The sequence below is a fragment of the Lates calcarifer genome, unplaced genomic scaffold, assembly GCF_001640805.2.
Source record: "Lates calcarifer isolate ASB-BC8 unplaced genomic scaffold, TLL_Latcal_v3 _unitig_5653_quiver_3122, whole genome shotgun sequence".
In the NCBI taxonomy this organism is placed as follows: Eukaryota; Metazoa; Chordata; class Actinopteri; family Centropomidae; genus Lates; species Lates calcarifer.
Genome location: NW_026117644.1, coordinates 1 through 17,165, shown reverse-complemented (window position 1 = coordinate 17,165; position 17,165 = coordinate 1). Strand labels below are relative to the sequence as shown.

The following is a 17,165-nucleotide window of genomic DNA, read 5'->3' as shown; positions in this document are numbered from 1 at the left end:
GGAGACCGCCTGGGAATACCAGGTGCCGTAAGCTTTTTGTCCCCATCTTTTCCTGCCTATCTTACAGCAGCAGAATGCCGCTTCCTCTGTAGTTGAGACAGGGCACGCCAAACTACTTTTATTTTGCAGCCTGTATTTCACGCTCTGTTTTGCACTTCTGTTTTATGTCACGTCGCTTTCGGCAATCGGGTATTAGGCGCTGGAAAGTCACCTCTGTAAAGTCTGCACTGCTGCCGAATGAATGAGCGCAGTCTGGGTTTTGGGCACAATGACCCAATACGTCGTCCACAAGGACGTGTGGCTCACCGATGTACGTTTTGAGCAATTTCGGACGAAAATGGACTTGGAACAGAGCCAAATGTTTGATCAGGCCATACGGAAAATTCTTGTTGGGTGGAGTAGTTATTTCTTAGTTTTGCTGTTGACTGTTAGAGAAAATCCCCATTATTGTTGATTGCTATGTGAAATAACAGATCTGCCAGTGTTATTTTGGCACGTATAAAGGGTCTGTCTTCAGCAGCCGCTGTGGCTTACGGCCACACCACCCTGAGCGCGCCGATCTCGTCTGATCTCGGAAGCTAAGCAGGGTCGGGCCTGGTTAGTACTTGGATGGGAGACCGCCTGGGAATACCAGGTGCCGTAAGCTTTTTGTCCCCATCTTTTCCTGCCTATCTTACAGCAGCAGAATGCCGCTTCCTCTGTAGTTGAGACAGGGCACGCCAAAACTACTTTTATTTTGCAGCCTGTATTTCACGCTCTGTTTTTGCACTTCTGTTTTATGTCACGTCGCTTTCGGCAATCGGTATCAGGCGCTGGAAAGTCACCTCTGTAAAGTCTGCACTGCTGCCGAATGAATGAGCGCAGTCTGGGTTTGGGCACAATGACCCAATACGTCGTCCACAAGGACGTGTGGCTCACCGATGTACGTTTTGAGCAATTTCGGACGAAAATGGACTTGGAACAGAGCCAAATGTTTGATCAGGCCATACGGAAAATTCTTGTTGGGTGGAGTAGTTATTTCTTAGTTTTGCTGTTGACTGTTAGAGAAAATCCCCATTATTGTTGATTGCTATGTGAAATAACAGATCTGCCAGTGTTATTTTGGCACGTATAAAGGGTCTGTCTTCAGCAGCCGCTGTGGCTTACGGCCACACCACCCTGAGCGCGCCCGATCTCGTCTGATCTCGGAAGCTAAGCAGGGTCGGGCCTGGTTAGTACTTGGATGGGAGACCGCCTGGGAATACCAGGTGCCGTAAGCTTTTTGTCCCTATCTTACAGCAGCAGAATGCCGCTTCCTCTGTAGTTGAGACAGGGCACGCCAAAACTACTTTTATTTTGCAGCCTGTATTTCACGCTCTGTTTTGCACTTCTGTTTTATGTCACGTCGCTTTCGGCAATCGGGTATTAGGCGCTGGAAAGTCACCTCTGTAAAGTCTGCACTGCTGCCGAATGAATGAGCGCAGTCTGGGTTTTGGGCACAATGACCCAATACGTCGTCCACAAGGACGTGTGGCTCACCGATGTACGTTTTTGAGCAATTTCGGACGAAAATGGACTTGGAACAGAGCCAAATGTTTGATCAGGCCATACGGAAAATTCTTGTTGGGTGGAGTAGTTATTTCTTAGTTTTGCTGTTGACTGTTAGAGAAAATCCCCATTATTGTTGATTGCTATGTGAAATAACAGATCTGCCAGTGTTATTTTGGCACGTATAAAGGGTCTGTCTTCAGCAGCCGCTGTGGCTTACGGCCACACCACCCTGAGCGCGCCCGATCTCGTCTGATCTCGGAAGCTAAGCAGGGTCGGGCCTGGTTAGTACTTGGATGGGAGACCGCTGGGAATACCAGGTGCCGTAAGCTTTTTGTCCCTATCTTACAGCAGCAGAATGCCGCTTCCTCTGTAGTTGAGACAGGGCACGCCAAAACTACTTTTATTTTGCAGCCTGTATTTCACGCTCTGTTTTGCACTTCTGTTTTATGTCACGTCGCTTTCGGCAATCGGGTATTAGGCGCTGGAAAGTCACCTCTGTAAAGTCTGCACTGCTGCCGAATGAATGAGCGCAGTCTGGGTTTTGGGCACAATGACCCAATACGTCGTCCACAAGGACGTGTGGCTCACCGATGTACGTTTTGAGCAATTTCGGACGAAAATGGACTTGGAACAGAGCCAAATGTTTGATCAGGCCATACGGAAAATTCTTGTTGGGTGGAGTAGTTATTTCTTAGTTTTGCTGTTGACTGTTAGAGAAAATCCCCATTATTGTTGATTGCTATGTGAAATAACAGATCTGCCAGTGTTATTTTGGCACGTATAAAGGGTCTGTCTTCAGCAGCCGCTGTGGCTTACGGCCACACCACCCTGAGCGCGCCCGATCTCGTCTGATCTCGGAAGCTAAGCAGGGTCGGGCCTGGTTAGTACTTGGATGGGAGACCGCCTGGGAATACCAGGTGCCGTAAGCTTTTTTGTCCCTATCTTACAGCAGCAGAATGCCGCTTCCTCTGTAGTTGAGACAGGGCACGCCAAAACTACTTTTATTTTGCAGCCTGTATTTCACGCTCTGTTTTGCACTTCTGTTTTATGTCACGTCGCTTTCGGCAATCGGGTATAGCTGGAAAGTCACCTCTGTAAAGTCTGCACTGCTGCCGAATGAATGAGCGCAGTCTGGTTTTGGGCACAATGACCCAATACGTCGTCCACAAGGACGTGTGGCTCACCGATGTACGTTTTGAGCAATTTCGGACGAAAATGGACTTGGAACAGAGCCAAATGTTTGATCAGGCCATACGGAAAATTCTTGTTGGGTGGAGTAGTTATTTCTTAGTTTTGCTGTTGACTGTTAGAGAAAATCCCCATTATTGTTGATTGCTATGTGAAATAACAGATCTGCCAGTGTTATTTTGGCACGTATAAAGGGTCTGTCTTCAGCAGCCGCTGTGGCTTACGGCCACACCACCCTGAGCGCGCCCGATCTCGTCTGATCTCGGAAGCTAAGCAGGGTCGGGCCTGGTTAGTACTTGGATGGGAGACCGCCTGGGAATACCAGGTGCCGTAAGCTTTTTGTCCCTATCTTACACAGCAGCAGAATGCCGCTTCCTCTGTAGTTGAGACAGGGCACGCCAAAACTACTTTTATTTTGCAGCCTGTATTTCACGCTCTGTTTTGCACTTCTGTTTTATGTCACGTCGCTTTCGGCAATCGGGTATTAGGCGCTGGAAAGTCACCTCTGTAAAGTCTGCACTGCTGCCGAATGAATGAGCGCAGTCTGGTTTTGGGCACAATGACCCAATACGTCGTCCACAAGGACGTGTGGCTCACCGATGTACGTTTTGAGCAATTTCGGACGAAAATGGACTTGGAACAGAGCCAAATGTTTGATCAGGCCATACGGAAAATTCTTGTTGGGTGGAGTAGTTATTTCTTAGTTTTGCTGTTGACTGTTAGAGAAAATCCCCATTATTGTTGATTGCTATGTGAAATAACAGATCTGCCAGTGTTATTTTTGGCACGTATAAAGGGTCTGTCTTCAGCAGCCGCTGTGGCTTACGGCCACACCACCCTGAGCGCGCCCGATCTCGTCTGATCTCGGAAGCTAAGCAGGGTCGGGCCTGGTTAGTACTTGGATGGGAGACCGCCTGGGAATACCAGGTGCCGTAAGCTTTTTGTCCCATCTTTTCCTGCCTATCTTACAGCAGCAGAATGCCGCTTCCTCTGTAGTTGAGACAGGGCACGCCAAAACTACTTTTATTTTGCAGCCTGTATTTCACGCTCTGTTTTGCACTTCTGTTTTATGTCACGTCGCTTTCGGCAATCGGGTATTAGGCGCTGGAAAGTCACCTCTGTAAAGTCTGCACTGCTGCCGAATGAATGAGCGCAGTCTGGGTTTTGGGCACAATGACCCAATACGTCGTCCACAAGGACGTGTGGCTCACCGATGTACGTTTTGAGCAATTTCGGACGAAAATGGACTTGGAACAGAGCCAAATGTTTGATCAGGCCATACGGAAAATTCTTGTTGGGTGGAGTAGTTATTTCTTAGTTTTGCTGTTGACTGTTAGAGAAAATCCCCATTATTGTTGATTGCTATGTGAAATAACAGATCTGCCAGTGTTATTTTGGCACGTATAAAGGGTCTGTCTTCAGCAGCCGCTGTGGCTTACGGCCACACCACCCTGAGCGCGCCGATCTCGTCTGATCTCGGAAGCTAAGCAGGGTCGGGCCTGGTTAGTACTTGGATGGGAGACCGCCTGGGAATACCAGGTGCCGTAAGCTTTTTGTCCCTATCTTACAGCAGCAGAATGCCGCTTCCTCTGTAGTTGAGACAGGGCACGCCAAAACTACTTTTATTTTGCAGCCTGTATTTCACGCTCTGTTTTGCACTTCTGTTTTATGTCACGTCGCTTTCGGCAATCGGGTATAGGCGCTGGAAAGTCACCTCTGTAAAGTCTGCACTGCTGCCGAATGAATGAGCGCAGTCTGGGTTTTGGGCACAATGACCCAATACGTCGTCCACAAGGACGTGTGGCTCACCGATGTACGTTTTGAGCAATTTCGGACGAAAATGGACTTGGAACAGAGCCAAATGTTTGATCAGGCCATACGGAAAATTTTGTTGGGTGGAGTAGTTATTTCTTAGTTTTGCTGTTGACTGTTAGAGAAAATCCCCATTATTGTTGATTGCTATGTGAAATAACAGATCTGCCAGTGTTATTTTGGCACGTATAAAGGGTCTGTCTTCAGCAGCCGCTGTGGCTTACGGCCACACCACCCTGAGCGCGCCCGATCTGTCTGATCTCGGAAGCTAAGCAGGGTCGGGCCTGGTTAGTACTTGGATAGAAAATTGCGTCGTCCACAAGGACGTGTGGCTCACCGATGTACGTTTTGAGCAATTTCGGACGAAAATGGACTTGGAACAGAGCCAAATGTTTGATCAGGCCATACGGAAAATTCTTGTTGGGTGGAGTAGTTATTTCTTAGTTTTGCTGTTGACTGTTAGAGAAAATCCCCATTATTGTTGATTGCTATGTGAAATAACAGATCTGCCAGTGTTATTTTGGCACGTATAAAGGGTCTGTCTTCAGCAGCCGCTGTGGCTTACGGCCACACCACCCTGAGCGCGCCCGATCTCGTCTGATCTCGGAAGCTAAGCAGGGTCGGGCCTGGTTAGTACTGGATGGGAGACCGCCTGGGAATACCAGGTGCCGTAAGCTTTTTGTCCCTATCTTACAGCAGCAGAATGCCGCTTCCTCTGTAGTTGAGACAGGGCACGCCAAACTACTTTATTTTGCAGCCTGTATTTCACGCTCTGTTTTGCACTTCTGTTTTATGTCACGTCGCTTTCGGCAATCGGGTATTAGGCGCTGGAAAGTCACCTCTGTAAAGTCTGCACTGCTGCCGAATGAATGAGCGCAGTCTGGGTTTTGGGCACAATGACCCAATACGTCGTCCACAAGGACGTGTGGCTCACCGATGTACGAGCCAGGAATGTTTGATCAGGTAGTTATTTACTATTCTTGTTTTGCTGAGACTGTTAGAGAGTTTTGCTGTTGACATTATTGTAAATCCCCTATTGTTGATTGCTATAGATCTGCCAAAGTAACAGATTTTGGCCGTAGTGTAGGGTCTGTCTTCAGCACAGCCGTCTCTGTGGCTTACGGCTGTGGCACCAGCCCTGAGCGCGCCCGCTCGCCGTCTCTCGTCTGAAGCTCAGGGATCGGGGCAGCAGTTAGTACTTGGATGGGAGACCGCCTGGGAGATACCCTGGTAAATACCAGTTTGCCTAAGCTTTTTGTATCTTACATCTTGCAGCAGAATGCCTATCTTACCAGCTTCCGCTTGTAGTCTGTAGTTGAGGGCAGGGCCAAAACTACAAAACATTTATTTTACTGCCTGTATTTCAGCGCCTGTATTTCACTTCTGCGCTCTGTTCACGTGCTTTCGGCATTTATCGGGTACGTAGGCGCTTTCGGCGTCACGGGTATCTGTAAAGTCTGAAAGCTCAGCCTCTGAATGAGTCTGCACTGGCTGCACAATGACCCAAGTACGGCACAAGGACCTGTGGCTCACCCACAAGAGACAATTTCGGACGACTTGTACGATTTTGAGTATTGATCAGGCCAAAATGATACTTAAATTCATGTTGCCAAAGTGTATTTCTCAGGCCATACGGAAAATACTCTTGAAATGGAGTAGAATTATGATTGCTATGTGTTTAATAACTGTTGACTGTTAGTGAAATACCCGTATTGTAATGATTGGTCTGTCTTCAGCCAGCCGCTTCTTTACGGCCAAAAACCCTGAGCGCGCCCGATCTCGTCTGATCTCGGAAGCTAAGCAGGGTCGGGCCTGGTTAGTACTTGGATGGGAGACCGCCTGGGAATACCAGGTGCCGTAAGCTTTTTGTCCCCATCTTTTCCTGCCTATCTTACAGCAGCAGAATGCCGCTTCCTCTGTAGTTGAGACAGGGCACGCCAAAACTACTTTTATTTTGCAGCCTGTATTTCACGCTCTGTTTTGCACTTCTGTTTTATGTCACGTCGCTTTCGGCAATCGGGTATTAGGCGCTGGAAAGTCACCTCTGTAAAGTCTGCACTGCTGCCGAATGAATGAGCGCAGTCTGGGTTTTGGGCACAATGACCCAATACGTCGTCCACAAGGACGTGTGGCTCACCGATGTACGTTTTGAGCAATTTCGGACGAAAATGGACTTGGAACAGAGCCAAATGTTTGATCAGGCCATACGGAAAATTCTTGTTGGGTGGAGTAGTTATTTCTTAGTTTTGCTGTTGACTGTTAGAGAAAATCCCCATTATTGTTGATTGCTATGTGAAATAACAGATCTGCCAGTGTTATTTTGGCACGTATAAAGGGTCTGTCTTCAGCAGCCGCTGTGGCTTACGGCCACACCACCCTGAGCGCGCCCGATCTCGTCTGATCTCGGAAGCTAAGCAGGGTCGGGCCTGGTTAGTACTTGGATGGGAGACCGCCTGGGAATACCAGGTGCCGTAAGCTTTTTGTCCCCATCTTTTCCTGCCTATCTTACAGCAGCAGAATGCCGCTTCCTCTGTAGTTGAGACAGGGCACGCCCAAACTACTTTTATTTTGCAGCCTGTATTTCACGCTCTGTTTTGCACTTCTGTTTTATGTCACGTCGCTTTCGGCAATCGGGTATTAGGCGCTGGAAAGTCACCTCTGTAAAGTCTGCACTGCTGCCGAATGAATGAGCGCAGTCTGGGTTTTGGGCACAATGACCCAATACGTCGTCCACAAGGACGTGTGGCTCACCGATGTACGTTTTGAGCAATTTCGGACGAAAATGGACTTGGAACAGAGCCAAATGTTTGATCAGGCCATACGGAAAATTCTTGTTGGGTGGAGTAGTTATTTCTTAGTTTTGCTGTTGACTGTTAGAGAAAATCCCCATTATTGTTGATTGCTATGTGAAATAACAGATCTGCCAGTGTTATTTTGGCACGTATAAAGGGTCTGTCTTCAGCAGCCGCTGTGGCTTACGGCCACACCACCCTGAGCGCGCCCGATCTCGTCTGATCTCGGAAGCTAAGCAGGGTCGGGCCTGGTTAGTACTTGGATGGGAGACCGCCTGGGAATACCAGGTGCCGTAAGCTTTTTGTCCCATCTTTTCCTGCCTATCTTACAGCAGCAGAATGCCGCTTCCTCTGTAGTTGAGACAGGGCACGCCCAAACTACTTTTATTTTGCAGCCTGTATTTCACGCTCTGTTTTGCACTTCTGTTTTATGTCACGTCGCTTTCGGCAATCGGGTATTAGGCGCTGGAAAGTCACCTCTGTAAAGTCTGCACTGCTGCCGAATGAATGAGCGCAGTCTGGGTTTTGGGCACAATGACCCAATACGTCGTCCACAAGGACGTGTGGCTCACCGATGTACGTTTTGAGCAATTTCGGACGAAAATGGACTTGGAACAGAGCCAAATGTTTGATCAGGCCATACGGAAAATTCTTGTTGGGTGGAGTAGTTATTTCTTAGTTTTGCTGTTGACTGTTAGAGAAAATCCCCATTATTGTTGATTGCTATGTGAAATAACAGATCTGCCAGTGTTATTTTGGCACGTATAAAGGGTCTGTCTTCAGCAGCCGCTGTGGCTTACGGCCACACCACCCTGAGCGCGCCCGATCTCGTCTGATCTCGGAAGCTAAGCAGGGTCGGGCCTGGTTAGTACTTGGATGGGAGACCGCCTGGGAATACCAGGTGCCGTAAGCTTTTTGTCCCCATCTTTTCCTGCCTATCTTACAGCAGCAGAATGCCGCTTCCTCTGTAGTTGAGACAGGGCACGCCAAAACTACTTTTATTTTGCAGCCTGTATTTCACGCTCTGTTTTGCACTTCTGTTTTATGTCACGTCGCTTTCGGCAATCGGGTATTAGGCGCTGGAAAGTCACCTCTGTAAAGTCTGCACTGCTGCCGAATGAATGAGCGCAGTCTGGGTTTTGGGCACAATGACCCAATACGTCGTCCACAAGGACGTGTGGCTCACCGATGTACGTTTTGAGCAATTTCGGACGAAAATGGACTTGGAACAGAGCCAAATGTTTGATCAGGCCATACGGAAAATTCTTGTTGGGTGGAGTAGTTATTTCTTAGTTTTGCTGTTGACTGTTAGAGAAAATCCCCATTATTGTTGATTGCTATGTGAAATAACAGATCTGCCAGTGTTATTTTGGCACGTATAAAGGGTCTGTCTTCAGCAGCCGCTGTGGCTTACGGCCACACCACCCTGAGCGCGCCCGATCTCGTCTGATCTCGGAAGCTAAGCAGGGTCGGGCCTGGTTAGTACTTGGATGGGAGACCGCCTGGGAATACCAGGTGCCGTAAGCTTTTTGTCCCCATCTTTTCCTGCCTATCTTACAGCAGCAGAATGCCGCTTCCTCTGTAGTTGAGACAGGGCACGCCAAAACTACTTTTATTTTGCAGCCTGTATTTCACGCTCTGTTTTGCACTTCTGTTTTATGTCACGTCGCTTTCGGCAATCGGGTATTAGGCGCTGGAAAGTCACCTCTGTAAAGTCTGCACTGCTGCCGAATGAATGAGCGCAGTCTGGGTTTTGGGCACAATGACCCAATACGTCGTCCACAAGGACGTGTGGCTCACCGATGTACGTTTTGAGCAATTTCGGACGAAAATGGACTTGGAACAGAGCCAAATGTTTGATCAGGCCATACGGAAAATTCTTGTTGGGTGGAGTAGTTATTTCTTAGTTTTGCTGTTGACTGTTAGAGAAAATCCCCATTATTGTTGATTGCTATGTGAAATAACAGATCTGCCAGTGTTATTTTGGCACGTATAAAGGGTCTGTCTTCAGCAGCCGCTGTGGCTTACGGCCACACCACCCTGAGCGCGCCCGATCTCGTCTGATCTCGGAAGCTAAGCAGGGTCGGGCCTGGTTAGTACTTGGATGGGAGACCGCCTGGGAATACCAGGTGCCGTAAGCTTTTTGTCCCCATCTTTTCCTGCCTATCTTACAGCAGCAGAATGCCGCTTCCTCTGTAGTTGAGACAGGGCACGCCAAACTACTTTTATTTTGCAGCCTGTATTTCACGCTCTGTTTTGCACTTCTGTTTTATGTCACGTCGCTTTCGGCAATCGGGTATTAGGCGCTGGAAAGTCACCTCTGTAAAGTCTGCACTGCTGCCGAATGAATGAGCGCAGTCTGGGTTTTGGGCACAATGACCCAATACGTCGTCCACAAGGACGTGTGGCTCACCGATGTACGTTTTGAGCAATTTCGGACGAAAATGGACTTGGAACAGAGCCAAATGTTTGATCAGGCCATACGGAAAATTCTTGTTGGGTGGAGTAGTTATTTCTTAGTTTTGCTGTTGACTGTTAGAGAAAATCCCCATTATTGTTGATTGCTATGTGAAATAACAGATCTGCCAGTGTTATTTTGGCACGTATAAAGGGTCTGTCTTCAGCAGCCGCTGTGGCTTACGGCCACACCACCCTGAGCGCGCCCGATCTCGTCTGATCTCGGAAGCTAAGCAGGGTCGGGCCTGGTTAGTACTTGGATGGGAGACCGCCTGGGAATACCAGGTGCCGTAAGCTTTTTGTCCCCATCTTTTCCTGCCTATCTTACAGCAGCAGAATGCCGCTTCCTCTGTAGTTGAGACAGGGCACGCCCAAACTACTTTTATTTTGCAGCCTGTATTTCACGCTCTGTTTTGCACTTCTGTTTTATGTCACGTCGCTTTCGGCAATCGGGTATTAGCGCTGGAAAGTCACCTCTGTAAAGTCTGCACTGCTGCCGAATGAATGAGCGCAGTCTGGGTTTTGGGCACAATGACCCAATACGTCGTCCACAAGGACGTGTGGCTCACCGATGTACGTTTTGAGCAATTTCGGACGAAAATGGACTTGGAACAGAGCCAAATGTTTGATCAGGCCATACGGAAAATTCTTGTTGGGTGGAGTAGTTATTTCTTAGTTTTGCTGTTGACTGTTAGAGAAAATCCCCATTATTGTTGATTGCTATGTGAAATAACAGATCTGCCAGTGTTATTTTGGCACGTATAAAGGGTCTGTCTTCAGCAGCCGCTGTGGCTTACGGCCACACCACCCTGAGCGCGCCCGATCTCGTCTGATCTCGGAAGCTAAGCAGGGTCGGGCCTGGTTAGTACTTGGATGGGAGACCGCCTGGGAATACCAGGTGCCGTAAGCTTTTTGTCCCCATCTTTTCCTGCCTATCTTACAGCAGCAGAATGCCGCTTCCTCTGTAGTTGAGACAGGGCACGCCCAAACTACTTTTATTTTGCAGCCTGTATTTCACGCTCTGTTTTGCACTTCTGTTTTATGTCACGTCGCTTTCGGCAATCGGGTATTAGGCGCTGGAAAGTCACCTCTGTAAAGTCTGCACTGCTGCCGAATGAATGAGCGCAGTCTGGGTTTTGGGCACAATGACCCAATACGTCGTCCACAAGGACGTGTGGCTCACCGATGTACGTTTTGAGCAATTTCGGACGAAAATGGACTTGGAACAGAGCCAAATGTTTGATCAGGCCATACGGAAAATTCTTGTTGGGTGGAGTAGTTATTTCTTAGTTTTGCTGTTGACTGTTAGAGAAAATCCCCATTATTGTTGATTGCTATGTGAAATAACAGATCTGCCAGTGTTATTTTGGCACGTATAAAGGGTCTGTCTTCAGCAGCCGCTGTGGCTTACGGCCACACCACCCTGAGCGCGCCCGATCTCGTCTGATCTCGGAAGCTAAGCAGGGTCGGGCCTGGTTAGTACTTGGATGGGAGACCGCCTGGGAATACCAGGTGCCGTAAGCTTTTTGTCCCATCTTTTCCTGCCTATCTTACAGCAGCAGAATGCCGCTTCCTCTGTAGTTGAGACAGGGCACGCCAAAACTACTTTTATTTTGCAGCCTGTATTTCACGCTCTGTTTTGCACTTCTGTTTTATGTCACGTCGCTTTCGGCAATCGGGTATTAGGCGCTGGAAAGTCACCTCTGTAAAGTCTGCACTGCTGCCGAATGAATGAGCGCAGTCTGGGTTTTGGGCACAATGACCCAATACGTCGTCCACAAGGACGTGTGGCTCACCGATGTACGTTTTGAGCAATTTCGGACGAAAATGGACTTGGAACAGAGCCAAATGTTTGATCAGGCCATACGGAAAATTCTTGTTGGGTGGAGTAGTTATTTCTTAGTTTTGCTGTTGACTGTTAGAGAAAATCCCCATTATTGTTGATTGCTATGTGAAATAACAGATCTGCCAGTGTTATTTTGGCACGTATAAAGGGTCTGTCTTCAGCAGCCGCTGTGGCTTACGGCCACACCACCCTGAGCGCGCCCGATCTCGTCTGATCTCGGAAGCTAAGCAGGGTCGGGCCTGGTTAGTACTTGGATGGGAGACCGCCTGGGAATACCAGGTGCCGTAAGCTTTTTGTCCCCATCTTTTCCTGCCTATCTTACAGCAGCAGAATGCCGCTTCCTCTGTAGTTGAGACAGGGCACGCCAAAACTACTTTTATTTTGCAGCCTGTATTTCACGCTCTGTTTTGCACTTCTGTTTTATGTCACGTCGCTTTCGGCAATCGGGTATTAGGCGCTGGAAAGTCACCTCTGTAAAGTCTGCACTGCTGCCGAATGAATGAGCGCAGTCTGGGTTTTGGGCACAATGACCCAATACGTCGTCCACAAGGACGTGTGGCTCACCGATGTACGTTTTGAGCAATTTCGGACGAAAATGGACTTGGAACAGAGCCAAATGTTTGATCAGGCCATACGGAAAATTCTTGTTGGGTGGAGTAGTTATTTCTTAGTTTTGCTGTTGACTGTTAGAGAAAATCCCCATTATTGTTGATTGCTATGTGAAATAACAGATCTGCCAGTGTTATTTTGGCACGTATAAAGGGTCTGTCTTCAGCAGCCGCTGTGGCTTACGGCCACACCACCCTGAGCGCGCCCGATCTCGTCTGATCTCGGAAGCTAAGCAGGGTCGGGCCTGGTTAGTACTTGGATGGGAGACCGCCTGGGAATACCAGGTGCCGTAAGCTTTTTGTCCCCATCTTTTCCTGCCTATCTTACAGCAGCAGAATGCCGCTTCCTCTGTAGTTGAGACAGGGCACGCCAAAACTACTTTTATTTTGCAGCCTGTATTTCACGCTCTGTTTTGCACTTCTGTTTTATGTCACGTCGCTTTCGGCAATCGGGTATTAGGCGCTGGAAAGTCACCTCTGTAAAGTCTGCACTGCTGCCGAATGAATGAGCGCAGTCTGGGTTTTGGGCACAATGACCCAATACGTCGTCCACAAGGACGTGTGGCTCACCGATGTACGTTTTGAGCAATTTCGGACGAAAATGGACTTGGAACAGAGCCAAATGTTTGATCAGGCCATACGGAAAATTCTTGTTGGGTGGAGTAGTTATTTCTTAGTTTTGCTGTTGACTGTTAGAGAAAATCCCCATTATTGTTGATTGCTATGTGAAATAACAGATCTGCCAGTGTTATTTTGGCACGTATAAAGGGTCTGTCTTCAGCAGCCGCTGTGGCTTACGGCCACACCACCCTGAGCGCGCCCGATCTCGTCTGATCTCGGAAGCTAAGCAGGGTCGGGCCTGGTTAGTACTTGGATGGGAGACCGCCTGGGAATACCAGGTGCCGTAAGCTTTTTGTCCCATCTTTTCCTGCCTATCTTACAGCAGCAGAATGCCGCTTCCTCTGTAGTTGAGACAGGGCACGCCAAAACTACTTTTATTTTGCAGCCTGTATTTCACGCTCTGTTTTGCACTTCTGTTTTATGTCACGTCGCTTTCGGCAATCGGGTATTAGGCGCTGGAAAGTCACCTCTGTAAAGTCTGCACTGCTGCCGAATGAATGAGCGCAGTCTGGGTTTTGGGCACAATGACCCAATACGTCGTCCACAAGGACGTGTGGCTCACCGATGTACGTTTTGAGCAATTTCGGACGAAAATGGACTTGGAACAGAGCCAAATGTTTGATCAGGCCATACGGAAAATTCTTGTTGGGTGGAGTAGTTATTTCTTAGTTTTGCTGTTGACTGTTAGAGAAAATCCCCATTATTGTTGATTGCTATGTGAAATAACAGATCTGCCAGTGTTATTTTGGCACGTATAAAGGGTCTGTCTTCAGCAGCCGCTGTGGCTTACGGCCACACCACCCTGAGCGCGCCGATCTCGTCTGATCTCGGAAGCTAAGCAGGGTCGGGCCTGGTTAGTACTTGGATGGGAGACCGCCTGGGAATACCAGGTGCCGTAAGCTTTTTGTCCCCATCTTTTCCTGCCTATCTTACAGCAGCAGAATGCCGCTTCCTCTGTAGTTGAGACAGGGCACGCCAAACTACTTTTATTTTGCAGCCTGTATTTCACGCTCTGTTTTGCACTTCTGTTTTATGTCACGTCGCTTTCGGCAATCGGGTATTAGGCGCTGGAAAGTCACCTCTGTAAAGTCTGCACTGCTGCCGAATGAATGAGCGCAGTCTGGGTTTTGGGCACAATGACCCAATACGTCGTCCACAAGGACGTGTGGCTCACCGATGTACGTTTTGAGCAATTTCGGACGAAAATGGACTTGGAACAGAGCCAAATGTTTGATCAGGCCATACGGAAAATTCTTGTTGGGTGGAGTAGTTATTTCTTAGTTTTGCTGTTGACTGTTAGAGAAAATCCCCATTATTGTTGATTGCTATGTGAAATAACAGATCTGCCAGTGTTATTTTGGCACGTATAAAGGGTCTGTCTTCAGCAGCCGCTGTGGCTTACGGCCACACCACCCTGAGCGCGCCCGATCTCGTCTGATCTCGGAAGCTAAGCAGGGTCGGGCCTGGTTAGTACTTGGATGGGAGACCGCCTGGGAATACCAGGTGCCGTAAGCTTTTGTCCCCATCTTTTCCTGCCTATCTTACAGCAGCAGAATGCCGCTTCCTCTGTAGTTGAGACAGGGCACGCCAAAACTACTTTTATTTTGCAGCCTGTATTTCACGCTCTGTTTTGCACTTCTGTTTTATGTCACGTCGCTTTCGGCAATCGGGTATTAGGCGCTGGAAAGTCACCTCTGTAAAGTCTGCACTGCTGCCGAATGAATGAGCGCAGTCTGGGTTTTGGGCACAATGACCCAATACGTCGTCCACAAGGACGTGTGGCTCACCGATGTACGTTTTGAGCAATTTCGGACGAAAATGGACTTGGAACAGAGCCAAATGTTTGATCAGGCCATACGGAAAATTCTTGTTGGGTGGAGTAGTTATTTCTTAGTTTTGCTGTTGACTGTTAGAGAAAATCCCCATTATTGTTGATTGCTATGTGAAATAACAGATCTGCCAGTGTTATTTTTGGCACGTATAAAGGGTCTGTCTTCAGCAGCCGCTGTGGCTTACGGCCACACCACCCTGAGCGCGCCGATCTCGAAGAGCTCGTGTGGGAGCTTGTGAAATACTTGTGAGGTGTTTTTTGGCCTATAAAGGGTCTGGCTTTTTGCTTTTTTTCTTTTTTACTGAGAGTGTCATCCCCAGACAGCGGCTGCTGTTTGGGGAATTTCCCCTTTAAGTTTCGTTTTTACGGCATGACGATGGAGAAGAGACGGAGAGAGAGACGAGACATGTGGACGGTGGAGACAAAGGAGGAAGAATCTATGAGAGACAGCTGACTTTATTAGCAGAGATCGATGGGGAGGACAATATAACAATGATGGAGCTGCTGAGAAAAGTAAAAGAAGAGTGTGGTGAAGTAATCGGCTGTAGATTCAAGTCACTGAAGTCTTATGAATTAACAATGAAGGACGCACGAGGAAAAGAAAGCTGATGGATGGACTTAAGATTAAAGACAGCCGGATAATGGGAAAGGAGCTAGGAAACGACGAGTTGGTCGTTTCTTTTATTAATTTGCCGACGTATATTGAAGACGAGGAGATTTTGGAGAAACTGAAAGAGTGGGGAGTGAAGGCGATCTCCCCGATTAAGCGGCGGATGTGGCCGGGAACATCAATTGCCGATGGGACAAGATTTATGAAAGTGAAATTCACTGAGACTGTTAAATCACTGCCGTACTCAACAAAGTTTGAGACAGTTGGGGGTTCTGAACATTTCAGGGTCATTCATGATCGGCAAATAAAAGTGTGCCGACTCTGCATCCGACCGGGGCATGTAGTGAGAGACTGCCCGACGTTTAAATGTTTCAAATGTGGGAACCAAGGACACTATGCCCGAGAATGTGTGGTGACGGAGAGATGCCAGGATTGCAGAGAGAAAGTGACTCTGTGTATATGTGGGGCATCGGCTGCTTTCAGAGGAGAGATTCCCTACTCTGACATCTCGTCTAGCAGAGGGGACCTGGTGGAGGAGGTGGAAGATCCGACGGGGAGAGGGAGGAGGAGTTGGCGGAGGCGGCGGATGAGCTGACGGAAGAGAGGGAGGAGGTGGAGATCGGTGGCGGGCGAATCTGGTCGCTGGAAGCGGAGGAGTTGGACAGCAGTCTCGAAGATGCTGGCTCGAGGATAACTGCGGTCAGCGAGGACGCAGGAGATGAGAGAGATCGATTAGGTGAGAAAACTGGAGGAGGAGGGGCGTGTGTTGTAGACGAGAGAGACGGCCATGTGCGCTCTTCTCAGCTGAGCGCAGGCAGTACGGAGACGGACGTGAATCTGAGAAGTAGCGGAGAAGAGATGGATATCAGTGAGGACATGATAAGGCAATTGAAAAGGAAGAAGAAAGGGAAAGAGAAGATGAACGTGAAAAAATGAAAGGTATGAATGAAGCTCTGCAGTTATTTCTTTTTTTGTTGTTTCTTTGCATTATGAGCGCTCCAATTAAAATCTCTTCATTTAACTGTAACGGACTTAGAGACATTCGGAAAGCAGAGCAGGTTTTTGCTGGGCTAGACTCAGACATTTTATGTTTACAAGAAACTCATTGGAGCGATGAGCTTATGGACAGAATGAAGGTGATGTGGAGGGGGGATCTCTTTGTGAATCATGGGGGGGCAGAGGGAATGTGGAGTGGCAATTTTGACCAAAGAAGGAATTGTGGACAATGTTAAACAAATATTTAAGGATACTAAGGGCAGATTATTAGTTATTGAATTTGAACTGCAAAGTCTTCTGTTTCGTTTGGTAAATGTCTATGCACCTAATATTGAAACAGAGAGAAAAACGTTTTTTGGGAAAATGAAGGGTTTAGTTAAAGGGAACTGTATTTTAGTTGGTGATTTTAATGTATGGTGTACGAGGCTTGATGCATGTAATGTTGCAATATTCAAGAACGATGCATCGAGAACAGTACTTAATAACATCCTGCTGACTGATGATTTGGTTGACGTATGGAGAGAGGATAATCCATATAAAAGAAAATTTTCCAGAAGGCAAATGGTGTTGGGCAGCTTGAAACAAAGTAGGATTGATTTATGTTTAGTTAAAAGAAATGTTGTAAGTTTGGTAGGAAGGATAAGTTATAAGTTTATAGGTTTAAGTGATCATGCGCCGTGTCTTTTCTCTTGGGTGAAAAAAGGGGTGGGAAGGGAGGTGGATTATGGTGTTTAAATGCTTCTCTGTTGGAGGAGGCCGAAATAAAAAAATGTATTACCGATTGTATAAAGTTTGAAAAAGGAAGTCCGCTGTACGAGGGGAACATCTGTGACTGGTGGGAAATGGTTAAAACTAAATTAAAGAAAATAAGTAT

At 47.8% G+C, this 17,165-nt stretch overlaps 21 non-coding genes and 1 pseudogene across 21 annotated transcripts; all 22 read left to right on the top strand.

Annotated features, from left to right (window-relative positions):
* The first annotated feature begins 528 nt into the window (after nucleotides 1-528).
* Nucleotides 529-646, top strand: LOC127141285 (5S ribosomal RNA). The gene has a single exon (XR_007811813.1). It is a non-coding gene; the product is annotated as a 5S ribosomal RNA (ribosomal RNA).
* Nucleotides 647-1,140: 494 nt separating this feature from the next.
* Nucleotides 1,141-1,259, top strand: LOC127141280 (5S ribosomal RNA). The gene has a single exon (XR_007811808.1). It is a non-coding gene; the product is annotated as a 5S ribosomal RNA (ribosomal RNA).
* A 482-nt stretch (nucleotides 1,260-1,741) lies between these two features.
* Nucleotides 1,742-1,859, top strand: LOC127141282 (5S ribosomal RNA). Its single transcript, XR_007811810.1, has one exon. It is a non-coding gene; the product is annotated as a 5S ribosomal RNA (ribosomal RNA).
* Nucleotides 1,860-2,340: 481 nt separating this feature from the next.
* LOC127141278 (5S ribosomal RNA) lies at nucleotides 2,341-2,459 on the top strand. Its single transcript, XR_007811806.1, has one exon. It is a non-coding gene; the product is annotated as a 5S ribosomal RNA (ribosomal RNA).
* A 477-nt stretch (nucleotides 2,460-2,936) lies between these two features.
* Nucleotides 2,937-3,055, top strand: LOC127141277 (5S ribosomal RNA). Its single transcript, XR_007811805.1, has one exon. It is a non-coding gene; the product is annotated as a 5S ribosomal RNA (ribosomal RNA).
* A 483-nt stretch (nucleotides 3,056-3,538) lies between these two features.
* On the top strand, nucleotides 3,539-3,657 carry LOC127141276 (5S ribosomal RNA). The gene has a single exon (XR_007811804.1). It is a non-coding gene; the product is annotated as a 5S ribosomal RNA (ribosomal RNA).
* A 494-nt stretch (nucleotides 3,658-4,151) lies between these two features.
* Nucleotides 4,152-4,269, top strand: LOC127141284 (5S ribosomal RNA). Its single transcript, XR_007811812.1, has one exon. It is a non-coding gene; the product is annotated as a 5S ribosomal RNA (ribosomal RNA).
* Nucleotides 4,270-5,089: 820 nt separating this feature from the next.
* On the top strand, nucleotides 5,090-5,207 carry LOC127141281 (5S ribosomal RNA). Its single transcript, XR_007811809.1, has one exon. It is a non-coding gene; the product is annotated as a 5S ribosomal RNA (ribosomal RNA).
* A 1,069-nt stretch (nucleotides 5,208-6,276) lies between these two features.
* On the top strand, nucleotides 6,277-6,394 carry LOC127141286 (uncharacterized; annotated as a pseudogene).
* Nucleotides 6,395-6,889: 495 nt separating this feature from the next.
* On the top strand, nucleotides 6,890-7,008 carry LOC127141275 (5S ribosomal RNA). The gene has a single exon (XR_007811803.1). It is a non-coding gene; the product is annotated as a 5S ribosomal RNA (ribosomal RNA).
* A 495-nt stretch (nucleotides 7,009-7,503) lies between these two features.
* On the top strand, nucleotides 7,504-7,622 carry LOC127141274 (5S ribosomal RNA). The gene has a single exon (XR_007811802.1). It is a non-coding gene; the product is annotated as a 5S ribosomal RNA (ribosomal RNA).
* Nucleotides 7,623-8,116: 494 nt separating this feature from the next.
* LOC127141273 (5S ribosomal RNA) lies at nucleotides 8,117-8,235 on the top strand. Its single transcript, XR_007811801.1, has one exon. It is a non-coding gene; the product is annotated as a 5S ribosomal RNA (ribosomal RNA).
* A 495-nt stretch (nucleotides 8,236-8,730) lies between these two features.
* On the top strand, nucleotides 8,731-8,849 carry LOC127141272 (5S ribosomal RNA). Its single transcript, XR_007811800.1, has one exon. It is a non-coding gene; the product is annotated as a 5S ribosomal RNA (ribosomal RNA).
* Nucleotides 8,850-9,344: 495 nt separating this feature from the next.
* On the top strand, nucleotides 9,345-9,463 carry LOC127141271 (5S ribosomal RNA). The gene has a single exon (XR_007811799.1). It is a non-coding gene; the product is annotated as a 5S ribosomal RNA (ribosomal RNA).
* Nucleotides 9,464-9,957: 494 nt separating this feature from the next.
* On the top strand, nucleotides 9,958-10,076 carry LOC127141270 (5S ribosomal RNA). Its single transcript, XR_007811798.1, has one exon. It is a non-coding gene; the product is annotated as a 5S ribosomal RNA (ribosomal RNA).
* Nucleotides 10,077-10,570: 494 nt separating this feature from the next.
* On the top strand, nucleotides 10,571-10,689 carry LOC127141269 (5S ribosomal RNA). Its single transcript, XR_007811797.1, has one exon. It is a non-coding gene; the product is annotated as a 5S ribosomal RNA (ribosomal RNA).
* A 495-nt stretch (nucleotides 10,690-11,184) lies between these two features.
* On the top strand, nucleotides 11,185-11,303 carry LOC127141289 (5S ribosomal RNA). The gene has a single exon (XR_007811816.1). It is a non-coding gene; the product is annotated as a 5S ribosomal RNA (ribosomal RNA).
* A 494-nt stretch (nucleotides 11,304-11,797) lies between these two features.
* Nucleotides 11,798-11,916, top strand: LOC127141288 (5S ribosomal RNA). Its single transcript, XR_007811815.1, has one exon. It is a non-coding gene; the product is annotated as a 5S ribosomal RNA (ribosomal RNA).
* A 495-nt stretch (nucleotides 11,917-12,411) lies between these two features.
* Nucleotides 12,412-12,530, top strand: LOC127141287 (5S ribosomal RNA). The gene has a single exon (XR_007811814.1). It is a non-coding gene; the product is annotated as a 5S ribosomal RNA (ribosomal RNA).
* Nucleotides 12,531-13,025: 495 nt separating this feature from the next.
* LOC127141279 (5S ribosomal RNA) lies at nucleotides 13,026-13,144 on the top strand. Its single transcript, XR_007811807.1, has one exon. It is a non-coding gene; the product is annotated as a 5S ribosomal RNA (ribosomal RNA).
* Nucleotides 13,145-13,638: 494 nt separating this feature from the next.
* On the top strand, nucleotides 13,639-13,756 carry LOC127141283 (5S ribosomal RNA). The gene has a single exon (XR_007811811.1). It is a non-coding gene; the product is annotated as a 5S ribosomal RNA (ribosomal RNA).
* A 494-nt stretch (nucleotides 13,757-14,250) lies between these two features.
* LOC127141268 (5S ribosomal RNA) lies at nucleotides 14,251-14,369 on the top strand. The gene has a single exon (XR_007811796.1). It is a non-coding gene; the product is annotated as a 5S ribosomal RNA (ribosomal RNA).
* The last annotated feature ends 2,796 nt before the right edge of the window (nucleotides 14,370-17,165 follow it).